The following is a 16,211-nucleotide window of genomic DNA, read 5'->3' on the forward strand; positions in this document are numbered from 1 at the left end:
AACTAACACCCGGTATAATGAAGAATTTTGCAAACCAAAAATAATATCCTCAGAATGCAAAGAGAAATAGCTGAAAGTAAAATAAATCAATATAAACAGTATTTTATTCGCTTTGTGTCCGATAATGGACAAAATGAATACTCCAAATGCATACCAAGGCTTAAAGCAGCAACAACGCTACACATGTAAGTAAAAATATTTAAGTATCTGAACGAAGAATTCTAGTCTTCCCAAATTTGATTGTCCTGACTAATCACCTGTTAGGCCTAATTAATTTTAGAATGTTTTAAAGTATTGCAACTGTGATGTATTTTAATGTGTAATATGATGAGGCTGTTGACGAATTGTGGTTGTTTTTTAAATTAATGGAATTTTTTTTAACTATGTTATTTTAACAAAAACTGATGATGGTGGAAAAAGACACCGAAACGTATTTTGATTGATAAATAGAGACAATAAATGACTGAAACCCAGGAATGAATTTTGATTTGGAATTGAAACACAGTGAGGAAAGTATATACAATTTATTTTTATTACAAATACACTGTGATTATAATCCTATCGCAAAATTTAGGTTTTATGGATCGTTATGATTTTTTGCTATGTTTCGGGTGAACTGATTTAAAACCCTCTTTTAGTCAGTTAATTGCACGCAAGATTCACGCAGTTCAAAATTTTCGTGGCAGGTTTTAAAGGTTAGGAAGCGCTAAACGACAAATTCGTTGCCTAAAAGCACGGTTTTGGCAATTGTAAAAGCATTTTGATATAAGCCCGGTAATGAATCAATTTTGATGTGAGTCCAAGTGCGAAAGGAGCATTCCAAACGCGAAATTTCGACTTCAAGCAACCTTTTGATTATCTCCTGAAATCAGAGTGTTTATGAACGTCGCTAAATTGCAGTAAAGTGGGCGCAGGATTCCGCAGGTTGTAAAAATTTCGGGGAGATTTTTCCAATTAGACAGGACATATTTTAGCTGAAAATCAAGGGTCGAAAGCCCGAGCTTTATTCTAAAAACCAGACTTTTAAATTGTAAAAATATTAAATTTTACACACAGTCCAAGCAACAAACAGTAAAGTACAGTAAAGTTTTTGTCTCAAAATCTCTCATTTGCTGTGGAAAACGAGAAAAATGCTCGGGACTATAAGATTTTCAGGTATGAATAGTCTTCCGAGTCCAAGCATTTTTTTCAATAAGGAAATCTCTCACAGTTCTCCAAGAGAATCCAAGTGCGAAAGTCCAAACGAAAGCTTTCGATTTTTCCGAACTGGAACATTGGAATCGTTAGGATGATGAGTGAAACTTGGACCAAAAATGTTCGTTTTTCTCGTTTTGTGTTGCCGTACTTTGGAACTTAATTTGTTACTTCGTCGACGTTTTTTCGTGTTCATGATGCTCCTGTTTCCTCATGCCAAAAGGTTCGATCTATTTTTATTCCTTTCGTGAATTCTTCACCGTGTTTTAGTTCCTGTGCTTTGCTGTTTATTCTATTGCGATGTAGAAAATCCATTTTTTCTGGATTGTTAATTTTCAGATGCATACTTTCCATTTTAGTCTCGAAGCTTTGAAGAAAAGGAAGAAGTTCTATTGAACCTGAAACATTAGTCCTACTCGATTATAAAAGAAGTCGATTGTTCCCAAGTTAGTCGTATGAATGCCAACAATAGCGGAGAAAGTCGAATGTTTGCATGCGAAAAATGAGGGTTTTTGCAGACTCAGCGTCTTGGCGCAGCATGCGAGCATAACAACAGAGCCGTTACTATCTGAGCAAATCTAATTAAAGCAAACACGTACAATCTAAGCCCAGGTGTTCTTAGTACACCTGCCCTATTATTTACCTGGGAGATTAGAATGTCAGCGCGGTATCAATGGAATTAAAATATTATTAGATTTTTGGCTCGAACTTGTCAAGAGCCGGATTCAGAGCGTTGACGAATCTGCTGCGCTCGTCCAAAGAAATAACAGCCGCCACATGATTGATGGCCACCGATTTTTGCGAAATTGCCGTTTGTTTAGAGCATGATGCGATTGCGTCACGCTCGTTATACCAAACAGCAACAACAGGAAAATCTGGGCGGGGTTTTGAAAAAAACGCAAAATAATCTGGGCCAATTATCCTAAATGTCGGTTATTAATTTCTAATGTCTCCTAGCCCGTTGGGCCTGAATATTTCAGCCGAGCCAACCGATAATTTACTACCTTTTTGACCCTCAATATTTATAATAAAGGAGAAACAAAATACAGCCCGACAGCACGAAAATAACAAGGTACGGCCGGAGTGTACGCTAACCCGGTAATTTTGCTTTATCCCATAAATTTGCGGTCTACAAAACCATTACACAATCTGCTCGGCGACTATCACTTGCTCTAGAGACTTTTCTGGGCGAAAACCTTACATTTACTGATGGAGAAAAGCGAAATAAATATACGATTATGAGCATTAATGCGTTTAGAAATGAAGAAATCGATATGATATCAGAAGAAACAATGGGAAATATTTTCGGGCCCAAACCACTCGAATTAAAAACGAGAGAACGAAGTGAATTGTTTGCCGATGCGACAGATTTTCTGCCTCAACTTCAATCGTAAATAACCCGGCCAAATTCCTGCTCTTTTCGAAAAAAAAATCGTTCATTAAAAAGTGGATAAACAATGATTCCTCATATCAAGTCAGTCAGATTTCATTCTATTAAAATCAATTTAGATTTAAACTACTGCAGCTACATTTAACTCGATTAAATAACTCGAATTATTCGATATTATCGAATGATGCGATCGGTAAACCAGCGAAAATTTCTGGTTCAGCTCTAGAGGCCCGATGGTCGCGCCGTTCGAACAACTATATCGTGGTTATGACCCATAATTTGCTTATTCCACTATGTTATTTTACCGTGAAAAACTGAAAACGAACCATACACAACCGATGGTATCGATTATGGTAATGCGGCGTCATTAACATGTCAGTTTACCGTATGGCGATGGAAATATGTCTGTCAGCTTTTGCAGAACGCCCCAAATCAACCGCTCTAATCGGTTGTCTTTACATTGGCCCAAAGAAAATTCGCACTTTCATTCACACTTTGCATTTATTTGCTAAGCCCCAGTAGCCCATGTTTTCGTTAATTTTTATTTGCATTTTAAATTCGTTTCTTCTGTATTTTTTTGGTCTTTTAAGTTTGCGTTTGAGGACATAAAGTTACGGCTCAGCTCGAAAGGGAAAATTGTCTAAGCTCTTAACGAACTGAAGTCGACAGCAGATTGTTAAAAAAAACCTGCAGATGAACAGTAAAGAATGTTTGGAAAAATACAAATAAATCACAAAACATGTTAACTAAAGGAAGATTGCTGTAGATTGTTAAGTCTAACTAAAAAAGCGAAAGCACGGTGGACGACCGAGAATCTCTGCAAGATATAAAGTAATTGAATGTGGAACACATGCAGAATTTAGGGAAAATGTCTTCACACACAGAATAGGCGGATATGAGAGAATACCAACAGCAAAACCAGCCACATCCAGTCTTCCACAGGCAAATGCTAAGTACATTCTTCACATCTCTACAGATCAATTTCCTAAAGCGAGTTGTGAAAGAGAAATTGAGCAAAGAAATAATGTTGCGAAAATCGTTCGACTTGTCAAAAGTCATCCTGGAACTAGTAGAAACAGAAAAGCTAAATTTTCTGAAGAATGCATGACTTCTATGCACAAGATTGCAAGCAAATCGACTTAATTTATTCATTCTTATCAGTACCAATCGTTCAAAGAACTTCTTGCATCAGATCCTCACTTAAGAGTTTGTCGTTTCGAGTGGATCGTTCACGAGTAGTGACTTGTTTTCTCAATGATGGTCCACTATCCACCGCAATTTCCAGACCTCAACCCGTTGGACTTTTTTTATGTCAAATGAAAACACCTACCTACTCATTCAATAAGTGAGTAGAGTCCAAATCATACGTATTTCACGTGGCAAACGATCGAATTGTTCCATTCGATTTTAAATTAATATCAGATAATTCGGCAGCGGGAAAAAAGTCGAATAAAAGTGAAATTGTTGCAATAAAACCTAATGGAAAACACCGTGATGAATCAACAAAGGGAAATCGTGTTTATTGCCTGTCCTAATCGCACATTAATCAATATAGATGTCAGGAATCTTGACAAATTTTGGCAAACAACCAACGCGAATGGCAGACGACTTTCAACTCTAATATTGCAACAGTAAAACCACTATATCATAACCCCTGAGTCATTAAGTCGTAAATTAATGTCAGTTTTTCCTGTTTTTAAGCCAATAAAGCGCCCAATATTGATTATTTTGTCCCGCGCGCTTCTGGGGGGAATTTGATATACGACTCGCAACTCGCATGAATAAATGGGGTCGTTGAAAAAGCCTGGTAATAATACATAGTACCTTCAACGAAGACGAAGAAAGCCCATAAAACGGATTAAAATGGAACCCATTCTTGTTTGATGGGCGCAAACACGAAACTAGTAGACTTCACACCTGTGTTTTCTTCCACTAAAACCAAGAAATTTCATTCAATATTTGCCGCGCGCAAACATTTCCTTGTCTGTACATAATTAGTATACGACCAGATTACTCGAGTATTTACACCGAGTTTCCAGCTTTCTTTCGACAATTTTATTGTGTAATAAAGGGGAATTATTACTTTTGTGAAATTCTACAGCAAATATGTCAAGCAGCTCGGATTTACAAGACGCAATAAATGTTTAACTGTAAATTGTGCCAAGCAACTGATAACTCGAGAGTTTTTCATGCAGTCCAAATTCACACAAAATCGCATTCAAAACCTCACTTCCTGACACGCCAACGTAAATCTCCACAAGGAGATTCGACTCGTTTTCAATAAACCGCCTCATAACGAACGAGGATTAATTAGAAAAGAAACTAATTACACAATAAACATGTAGTTGCGGTGTTATAATAAAGCGGTACCCAAGCGGAACCGGGTAGTAATTCAGCACATATGTGGGTTCGTTTTGTTTAGCACACCACGCGCTTTTTCGTGTCGGTTATGCACGCTTGGTACTCGCCAATAATTAGACAATAATGCGATAATTTGTATGATTAATCTATGGCATAATTGTGATGTACAATTTTAATAACCCTCGTAGCATGAAAGACACGCTGGGCGCAGCCAATGGTATTCGCCCAGCGTCACGAGCACGTCACACTTTATACTACAAGGGTTGATGGAAAACAGCTCCTGCTTGTTAAATGCCACAATAATAAAAACATTCGAATGCAAATGTGGGTATTGGGAAAAGTAGCCATAAATAAGCGTTTTACTACCGCTCGACCATGTAAACGGAGAATGCTGTTGTGTCATTAGAGTTTTATTAATTGCCGCAATATGTCTGTCTTTATGTCGAAATCAATAAATAGCAGACATTAGCATTTTGAGCGGCGCATAAAAATGTTATTAATATTTACGGTTTAACGGGAAACAATTAGTTATACGGCCGCAGCCAACAGCCGAACGAATTAATGCTAATTTATCTCTCAGAGGCCTGGCGGTATTATTTATGGCGCTCTTTCGATCTTATCTTGCCCACTTTGGGATTGTTTAAGCTTTGCATGTCGATTTTCTTTTCCCTCCAACTAACCAGTCCTTGGACATTTCACTGCTTCCTGCGGGAGGAGCAACGACGCTTTCAATTAAAGTCCAGTGGCGTGTCGAGTTCGGATGATAAATCGTGCAGGTGATCCATCATAACGTTGGAAAGATTGCAAAGGTCACAATGGCTCATCCATCACTGCGCGGATGACAGCACGCTGCTGTCTCCCTGTCTACCGCGCCCATTCAAGACGTTACTTTTTCATTTAGAAAGTTGACACTGCATGTCGGGGCATAATAGAGAATGATCTCCTTTGTCGATGACTGTCCCAAATTCTAAATAAATCACAGCTAAACAAATGTTTTTAGTACCATCAAATTGATGGCTGACAACAAATGTCCTTGTCTTTGTCCGCTCAATTGGAGGTCGCAATCTCACTTTAACCAATGGGCGAAAAACTCACCTTCCAACACACAGCAGAAACTTTACAAGTCGGTGTTTTTGCACACAAGAACCGTTCTGGGACAGAACCCTTCTACCAAGAAAGTCGGTTTCATGCCTATTAAACGTTTTATCTGACTCGTTCCTCACATGTTCAGTTTTATGATAGTTCCCAAAATTAACGACCGATTTTTGCAGTCAACTTACGGTTTTTAAGCGGGGTCGCAAACTTCAACGAACGATATCTTCCTTATTATGGACCCAAAACGTTCATGTTCACGGTTGAGAAATTTTGATTTTTGGTGGAAAATTTTACAAGGAAACCAAGAGGTCGATTTTTGAAAAAAAAAGGTTTCTCAAAATACCTCGAATTTGACATAATTTTATCGGAAAAAGGCAAAGGCTATTTTAAGCAGTTTTCGAGGGTAGCAATATTCCACGGACGATATTTTCCTTATTATGGACCCAAATACTTCATATTCGGTATTGGGCAGCTTCTTAGGTCGGAAACAATCCAGTGAGCGCAAAGAGGGGTCGATTGTTGCAAAAACCAGATTATTTGATTTTGATTCTCGAACTTAACTTGTACCAAGGATGGCAACTGAGCAAGAGGTTCTCAACTCTGAGACAGTTGGTTGCACCGTCTAAGCTCGATTATCGCCCAAGAAGGCCACGGCATCCACCTGGGCTTTGTTGAGGCAACAATTTTTCGGTAATCTCGCCACATCTCGTGACCGTCATGAAACAGCATTTCCATAATTTGGCCATTCCGATGGTAATTCCCACAATTTACGATCCTCCTTTTAACAACGTATTAACTACCGTATTAATGGGAGGCCTTGTCATCCAGATCTGTATATATGACATGTTTAAGTAGTCAGTCGCGGCTCAATTCTCTCCACTAAACTATTGGTTTCGACAGCGAAAAAACCAATCGATTGGACCGAAGGAAAGTCGATCCCCAGCGCGAAACAGGTTTCGAAACGAATTACTCAACCCTCGCGCGTCCCATTGACGATGACTAAAAGATCATCATTATCATTATCGTGAAGGAAAAAATTAAGGCCTATTAATCTCTGTCAGTTTGAATTTATTCTCGTATGAGTTATGGCGCTCCCGATGGCGGAATGAAATTAATGTTCCGACCGTTATTAATTATTCTCTTATTCCGCGGATGAGGTTACAAACATCCATTGTAGTTATCGTTTCCCTGCCAGCATTCATCATTCTTTATGTGTTTATTCTGGCTTTGTCCCACTCATCCGCTTCTTCTTCTAGCTGAAACAAAACCGGCACGAGAAGATTCTTCGAGCGATCGGCCGTCGAAAGGAGAGCACAAGTGCGCGTAATGCGACGACGATTCAAACATCTGATTAACTCATTAACACTAGAACACCTTGTATGACAAGCTCTTTTGCCTTTATAGGCCCAGGTGTTGAACAACTCGGAATTTGCGCCGTTAGCATTAAATCATTTAAAATATAGTCGGTGTTCTGTTAAGAGCACTGGGTTTGTACAGGAACTGATGCAGAATTGTTGAAGTTTCTACTGGTTAAGTTCACTAAATTTTGATTTTTGCCGGCTTGGAAAATGATGGTCTTAAAAAGAAGGTGTGCATTCAACTACACAATCTGCTTTAAAAAAATCCTAACTTCCCAGTCGTAGCAAGCAGCAACTTTAGTAATCTAGAGAAGACACTTGAACCTCTAACTCCTGAATATTGCGATGAAATCGCACAAAATCTTGATTTTTACCGACCTGGGAAATACCGGGCCCAAAATTAATCCAGAAAAGCCCAAAAAACACCCAAACTCGCGCAAAAACCACTTTGCCATACACGCACGAGCATGATTGCGGTACATGTCCGGTGGTATGGGGCCGCCTTTAAATTTAAACATACATGGAGGGCCATCAGCAAAAAGGTCCCAGACGTGCTTTGATCACTGAATGAATTATTCAGCTATAAATATTCCTGTGAAACTCTGTCGGGGCGCCGCCAAACGAGCGGGAACTAAAGCATTCCGACAAATTAAAAAATAAACACGCGATGCGACATGACAGGCTGCAGCGTTCACACGATTTGTGTGTTATTAGCAGCGACATACGTTGACGCGCCATAACGAATTTATAAAGGTGTCACAAAGAATAAGCCTATCCTGGTGAAAAATTTAGAAGAGCACGAGAGCGGCACCATGCAACTAGTTTCACTTATTCTCATTCTTACAGGATTTTAAAAACCGCTCTTAATCTTTGGCTCATATTGGGCAAACCGGCTGAGCCATCAAGCTCTAGTTTCCATTGCGGGATAGAGCCCTAAAAGGCGCACCTTTTGATGCCAAACATCGTTCTAGAAACGTTTCTTGTTTTCACGCAAAGCACATTTTAAAACCTCTCTTAGTTTTTGGCTCCTACCTAGAAAACTGGTTGCGCTACTGCAAAACTCTAGCTGGCATTACAAATCTACGTCTTCTTGACGTGATTATCACGTCCAGTACTATCAGACGAATAATTAATGACCGTATTTTTTTTTAAATGACCCCCCTGACCCCCCCCGGGATCCGCCCTTGCGAATGTATGCGTTTATACTTAACGGTTTGCATGAGCAATCAGGCTTGTGCAAGCCAGATCGTTCAGATGGCTTGAGCCTGTAGACGGCACTTTACACGCTCAAACCAACGATCCCATCTGAAGTGGATTTTCTGTCAGGATAGATTTCACTCAAGCCAAATTTTGCGGTTTGCGAAACTTCAGATCTGCGTTTACACTGAACGATTTGTATGAGCGATCAGGCTTGTACAAGCCAGATGGTTCAGATTCATCCTTCTTAAGGCTACGGTTACAAATACACGACCTGCTGCTCTATCTTGAGAGCTAGTTATATATGTATAAGAAACAATCATTAGAATGTAATTAGTTAAATAGTATCAAGGGACAATGCGTCATTAAGATTTGCTCAATCTAAATGATGTTCAAAGTGCATTGTGTAATTAGTTAAATAGTACCAAGGGGCAATGGTCGCGTGCCTTCCATCTTCCTAAGGGTTAACGGGGTCATCTGGGTCCATAACTAGCGCGTAAACGGCACTTAAAGTGGCGACGCCCACCAGCTCGGCTACCTGTCGATTCTTGAGACCACCCTGGTCTGAAGAAGAAATATGGCTCTCAACGGGACAACATGCCACCCTGGGTTCTCTTAATGGAAACGATGGCAGAGGCTAAGCTGAAACAATTCCTGGGGACGTTTTCGCATGCCTCCAACTTAGCGGGTTTTGGGTATTACAACCCACTAAGGCTATTTTCACAACTCACCAAATTGTTTTCGCATCACCCGAGCCATCACCCTTTAAAGGTCCGATTGCCGATTCTCTATTATCCTACCGGCCTGAGCTGCTCACAGAGACTATTAAATAAACTTTTCCAAAAGGACAAGTGAGGTAAACAAAAACATATGCCAAAGGGTGATTTAAGAATTGGGCACTTAATTAAAACGGCATTCGGCTGAACCGATAAGTCAAGATTCTCAATAGAGTGGATAAATACGAAAACCATCCTTCCCAGAAGCGTTAAGCCCCGTCTTCATTAAGCTGATTGTGGCCACTTTTTCTTTTTGTTCTGCTGGGACTTAGGACACAGATTTAGTACCATCGGCTCATAAATCCAGGTGTCCGGACGAACACCTAGAGCGCTCCAACCCCTTTTTAAATTTATTTAAATCACCGCCCGATATTTATGTAGTGATTTAAATTAGGATGTTCTCGTTCATGGGGCCTTTAGATTGCGATCTGTGGTTGGGTGGCTTAATTTATTTCACTATAAATTATGTAGCATTGATTATTATTTATTGCCCTCTCAGGCTCGTTTAGTGTGTATAAATACTTACTCAAGAATTTCCAAGAATGATGGAAGAATGAAACTATAAGCAATCGTACAAAAGGCTGATTTTTGCCGACTTGAGAAATACCGGGACTAAAATTAACTTTTTCAGATAACTGCGCTACAAAAAATCCATTGACAAATATCGGACCCAAAACAAAATTTCTCACACAACTAATTGACTAAACAAAAATTTCCAATTTCTAACTCAAAGCAAGTAGCAACTTGAAACTTTGATGGTCGATAGAAGACACTTGAGCCTGTAACCTCTGAATATTTTATTGAAATCATAAATAGTCCTGATTTTTGGCGACTTGAGAAATATCGGAACTAAAAGGAACTTTTTCATACCACTGCACCATCTGACACAAAAATTCCTAACTTCCAAGCCAGAGCAAGTAGCACCTTGAGACGTTGACAGGCCATAGAAGACACTTGAGCCTGTAAGCCACTGACAAATATCGGGCCCAACATATTTTTTTCACACAACTGCACGATCTGCTTAAAAAATTCCCAATTTCCAACTCAAAGCAAGTAGCAACTTGAAACTTTGACGGTCGATAGAAGACACTTGAGCCTGAAATCCCTAAATATTTCATTGAAATCGCACAACACCTGATTTTTGACAACTGAAAATGAACTTTTTCATGCAACTACACCATCTGCACAGATAATTATCTTGTCGCGTTTGGAAAATTTTTCTAGCTGCTCATTAATGGCTATCTTTTTCCTCTTCAAATCTTCTGTCGTCTCATTGAATGGGTGAAGGTGAGCGAATGTCGAATAACTAGGGAATTAACACTTTTCCAATGCGCGTTTGCGAGTAATTAAAATTTGAGGAATCAGCCGCAAGCATTTACAAGCTTGTAATTAAAAAATTGCCAAAGTTGGTAGAAAAATCGCGCAAATTTCGAGCTTTTAAACGACACAGAATAGAGCTACCTTTAATATAATGCCACAAAAACATCCTTTTACCGGTAATAGTTTTGGCTCAGTTATTTGAAAATTGCGTGGTGGCATAATAGGTTGCAACATCTACCAAGTTCCGTTTTAAAGAGTTGCTGAAATTCAGAAAAAATCGCACGAAAATTGTTTTGCACGAGTTTTTTGTTTGGAAATTCCGCAAAAACACATTTTTATCCGTGTGGCTTTGTGAGTAGTGAATATTTGAATATTAGGTTTGGAAATGGCAATAGCAAGTTTCGCTTTCGGTTAAGTCGTCGCTAAACTACACAGAAATATCGCACAAAAACTGCAGCTAAAAGCTGCAGCTTTTTGAAGAGAAAAAGCTTTCTTTCGGAAATCGGCTAAAACACTTTTTATCTGTGTCGGCTTTTGAATAATGAATATTTGAAAATTCGTCCAAAACCCTCGAAGCGCGAAAATCGTTCCATGATAAGCAAGTAAAGTTCATCAGCAAACATTGAGCAAAACACACGTTATTTAAGGGTGATTATGGAATGACACGCTTTCCAGGCCGGTTTGAGGCCCGGGCAAAGAACTTCCGAGCTCTCGCTTTCCATACAGCTTCAAATTGATTTAGGAGACGATTCAAACTTAGTCTGGATCGTGATGAACGCGTTCACTTGCATGGTGGCCTCCAGCTGAAGAATGTAGCTAGTGCAGTTATCGCCACCACTGGCCACTGAAGGCGTAATAGTGGCATAAAAGATAGGAAAATCGTATGAAAATAAACCGCGACGGATTCGAAACAGTGGCAATGGGATGTTTAAAAATGCAGTGGCGACAGGACTGTCGAGAACGGGTAATTAGGTGTCGACCGAGCGACATGCTCACGACAGGTGCTGCTCTTAATAAAATATATGCGCTCCCGTTTGTTTGGCGACCAGTTTTGCGCCCGAGTACCATGGGCGCACCGCAATTTTCACACCACAACTAGGGAAAAAACACGAGCGGGCAAAGGACGTCTTAACCACCGTTGGGCAGCATATTACATACGGCAGAAATCGGACGGCAGAAAAGGACACACATCAGCGCGCTTACTTAACAGCTCACAACAACGCAACTCTTGCAATTATTTCTGGGCACGTCAGGCCAAGAGTGAAATATGACGTCCGCAGCAACGCAAATAACAGCTTTCAGTGTTCTGTGTGCCAGTTCCACTCATCGCCGATTTTATCTTTGGCTTATGTGCATGCTGAGCGACTCTTATGAACACAACATCTGCCAGGTAAACTAACTCAGATCCACATCACATTAGTCTAACAATCCGCAGGTGAAGCTGATGTCAAAGCACTCACTCATATTTTTGGAGTAAACCGGCAGGTAGTGATGAGCGAGACTGGACTTGGTTTTGGTCGTGCATTTTTTGCACCAACAATGCAAAATTTTACAAAAACTTTTTGCAGTGTCGCATTTGGGACAAAAACGAAAATAAATTTCTACCGTTTTTCCGAAGACGATTAAGGTTTTCTCCAAAACCGATTACAAAACTAAAAGTTTTCAATCTAAAAATGAGTTATAACTCGTTAACTCAAAGAGCGGCAACAACTCAAAAGCGCAACTCAACACAGTGTTACCCAGGCCTGTGGTGGTAGTGAAATTTCGTCGCAGGATGTGTGACCAAAGTTATAGCGTACCTACATACTAGATTTATTGTTTCTAGTATTAGTTTATAATTTCCTAAATGCCTATTTATATTTCTTTAATGTCCATTAAATAAAGTATTTAAAGTTTAAATATATTAGATTTCTCTGGATAAAGATCTTCTGGATCTGAAGTACGGGTCAACAATTTTGAATCTAACAAAACAAGTAAACTTCGCACAAGAAAAACCGAAATTTCACTTCATCAGCTGCGCTTGATGCGATTTGATGCACTTTGAAACACAACCGCTTCCGATTAAAGCACCCGATATTTTCGTTAAATTTTGAAAATTTCCCAAAAATCAAGGAAAATTTGTGCAAATCTGACATTTTGGATTCTTGGATGTTTGTCTCTTTTCTACGAAAATACTGAAAACTTACTTCGTTACCTGCGCCTGATAAAATTTGATGAATTTTCAAAAACAATCGCGTGTCATTAAACACTCGCTTTTAATTCATTTATCAAACAAGTTTCTGTAATGAAGTGTGTATGTACGTATAATTAAGGCCAAGAGCTTTCGACAATTACGTCATCATCAAGGCCACTAAAAAACAACAAACAAAGCAACAGTAAGCAACCTGGAGGATATCACGCAGACAAACCAAAGTAAAAGAAAACAAAACTTTGTGCTCAAGAGCACCGAACCGAACATGCAAAAACAATGGTCAGAAATGGTCTAAAGGGCTAAAATTGTATATGACAAACTTAGTTAAAAATAGAATAAAATAAGATTAAAGGAACTTGACCAGTCGGCCTAACAGTATGGTCGGTATGGACCGACGGTAAAGCTAGCTCAAAAGCATCGGGCAGAAACAGCACATTTGGCTGACAAAGTGAATTTTTATCACTTTTTTTTGTTGGTGGGAAATACTGAATACTCAACAAATTCCAGATGCTCCAAAAAAACTAAAAAAGTATTAACATTCACTTTGTCAGCCAAATGTGGAATGTTTCTGCCCGATGCTTTTGAGCTAACTTTACCACACTGGTCCCAAACTGTTAAGGTCGACTAGTCTAGTTTCTTTAATCTTATTTTATTCTAATTGTAACTTCAGTCTATTTTCTAGTAAGTTTGACATATACAATTTTAGCCCTTTAGACCATTGTTTTTGCATGTTCGGTTCGGTGCTCTTGAGGATGTTCGCATGTAATTTGACGAGTAAGTTTTGTTTCCTTTTACTTTGTTTTGTCTGCGTGATATCTTTCAGGTCATTGCTTACTGTTGCTTTGTTTGGTGTTTTTTAGTGGCCCTGATGATGACGTAATTGTCGAAAGCGCTTGGCCTTAATTATACGACATACACACTTCATTACAAAAACTTGTATGGTTGAATTTCATCCAGTGTGTACACACCAACTTCTTTTTGTTATTCCCGTTTAAGGTAAATTATGAAAATTTACCAAAAAAACAAAAATATTCGTGCAAATGTAAAACTTTGGGCTCTTGAGCATTTGCGCCTCTTCTACAAAAAAACCGTAATTTCACTTCATCAGCTGCGCTTAATGCGATTTGATGAAAAAATCGATCGAATTAAAAAGCAAATACCCTGGTAGAAAATACGCCATAACTTATGCTCGGCTTACTAATTATTGCCCATATTTATTGAACATAATATGTCAACATCAGACTATGAAGGCTTTCACGGCAGGTCAAATCACATATAGAAAGGTTTTTCGGGCTTTGAAGCCGTGGTCCATGGGAATTTCTTCCTGACGTTTCGTCCACAACTGCGGTGGACATTATCAAAGGCGATGAAGCAGTGGGCGAAGTGATCTCCCGTGCTTTCCGACTAAGGCCCGAATTCAAGAACGCCACTCATACGCTACTCATCTCAAATCCAACTCTCACTTATCTGCCACTCACGTTAGGGTGAGATGAGTGGTCCCTAACTAAAGCCAACTTTCGGTATTCAAAAACGACACTAATGAGTCACTCACTTGAGTGACCACTGGTTCAAAGAAAACAGTTTTAGTAGGTTATGTTCTCATAAGTGAATAACTTCATTCCGGTTCCATAACCTCAGTTCAGCTTTTATTATCACTTGTTTTGTTATGGGTGTTTGAAGAAAAAAATTACGTTTATAATACATGTTTATTAATTATGTATAACAACATGAGTGCTAAGCGCTGTTTCATGTCGAGTTCTAAGAAACAATTTCAGAATGGCAGAATGTTCGTATATCCATTGCCAAGGAAATTCTAAAACAGGAGGGAGTGAAAGCAAAATGACTAGAGATAAATAAACAAATTTATAAAAAATTGGGGATTTAATACAATATGAAATCAAATTTAATCCGTTGATCTGCTAAATTGTCGTGCATGAAAGCAGCGCTGATTGCCATACTTGGCGCTTCGGACTGCAGAAACCTTTCAGTTTCCTCCATAGTTATACTTTCATCGATTTTCTGGCTGGTGTCAATGGCAATATTAAGAACCACCGCTGTAGCAGCAATAATTCTGGTGGTATGTCGTAATGATACTTCCAACCACTTTTCTAAACCTTTAAAACGACCTTTCCACACCAAACGCGCCTTGAATAACATTCCTTGTTGAAATACATGCGTTATTATGTCCAAGCTCGGCTCCTCTTCTTGGGTTTTTCAATGTTTCTGAAGTATACATACGCCTATTCTGGACATAAGCACTATCTCCATGGAACTGCCATAAAAAATTCTGCTATCATGATCAGAACCTGGCTAATAAATAACAATATCCTTAAGTTCGGTCCAGCTACAGCTTCATTGTTCATGCATTTGATCCACGTTGGCTTGCTATTTCAACGTGGGTTTCATTTATACACCCAATCACTCCAGGAAAACTTACAACTTGATGAAACTGCCGGATTTTAATTGGTCAAAATGCACCAAAATAAATCTTGAGTACGCTATGAGGGGACGAAAAGCCACACTAATTTTTCACTCACTTATGGTACTTAACGCGCATGTCTTCAATTCAAAGTTAGGGACAGTTTAGTGACTCATTTAAGAAAATGGTTTCTGAATACCGTTAGGATGAGATGAGTCTGATTTTAGTGTGAGTGATGGTTGAGTGTCGTTCATGAATTCGGGCCTGAGAGTTGGATTTGAGATGAGCAGCGTATGAGTGGCGTTCTTGAATTCGGGCGTTAGTTCGTAAATGTCTTCTATTATGCCCTCTTCGTAATTACTTGTGCACATTATTAAGTATTATTTGTAGTGTTTACAGTTGCAATTTTTCTCAAATTTTTGGGTCTCATTTGTTATTGTTAACATTTTAGGCTTTAAATTGGAAAAATAATTAATTGAAAGCTGAATGAACAGGAAAATAAGAATAAAATGAAGCATATCAGGTTTAATAAAGAAGAGAGGTTTATCGTTGAAGAAATAAACAGAAAAAAACAGAAATAGAAATGGAAGAAGATAATAAACCTCGACACGAAGAAGATAATAGGAAATAATAGGATGAGAAAAAAAAAATAGGATGAGATGAGTCTGATTTTAGTGTGAGTGATAGTTGAGTGTCGTTCTTGAATTCGAGCCTCAGACTGGGTTCAACTATTGGATAATCTGTCGTATTTATATGGAGCCCCGTTCAGTAGACATTCGTAGTCGAGTCACGTCAACCTAACTCGTTGTTTAAATGACATGCGCAATTGAGTATGAAGTTACGTTAATCAAAACAAACTTCTATTTGCCAAAACGGGTAACTATAAAAGAGTTATTATATTATATTCACT

The 16,211-nt window shown here is 38.9% G+C and overlaps 1 protein-coding gene across 3 annotated transcripts in view; it reads left to right on the top strand.

The window, feature by feature from the left end:
• Positions 1-11,639: 11,639 nt before the first annotated feature.
• Positions 11,640-16,211, top strand: part of LOC109533268 (cytochrome P450 4g15) — a 72,846-nt gene continuing 68,274 nt past the window's right edge. For 2 of the 3 annotated variants that reach the window (XM_048670463.1, XM_048670465.1), the window contains exon 1: positions 13,459-13,656. The gene's annotated coding sequence lies outside the window, so the exon portion shown is untranslated. Of the gene's footprint in view, positions 12,082-13,458; positions 13,657-16,211 lie in introns of those variants that run through there. The other variant, XM_048670464.1, reaches the window with a different exon arrangement.

The sequence above is a fragment of the Dendroctonus ponderosae genome, unplaced genomic scaffold (genome assembly GCF_020466585.1).
Source record: "Dendroctonus ponderosae isolate FM_Combo_2020 unplaced genomic scaffold, Dpon_F_20191213v2 Dpon_F_20191213_1, whole genome shotgun sequence".
NCBI classification, from domain to species: Eukaryota; Metazoa; Arthropoda; class Insecta; order Coleoptera; family Curculionidae; genus Dendroctonus; species Dendroctonus ponderosae.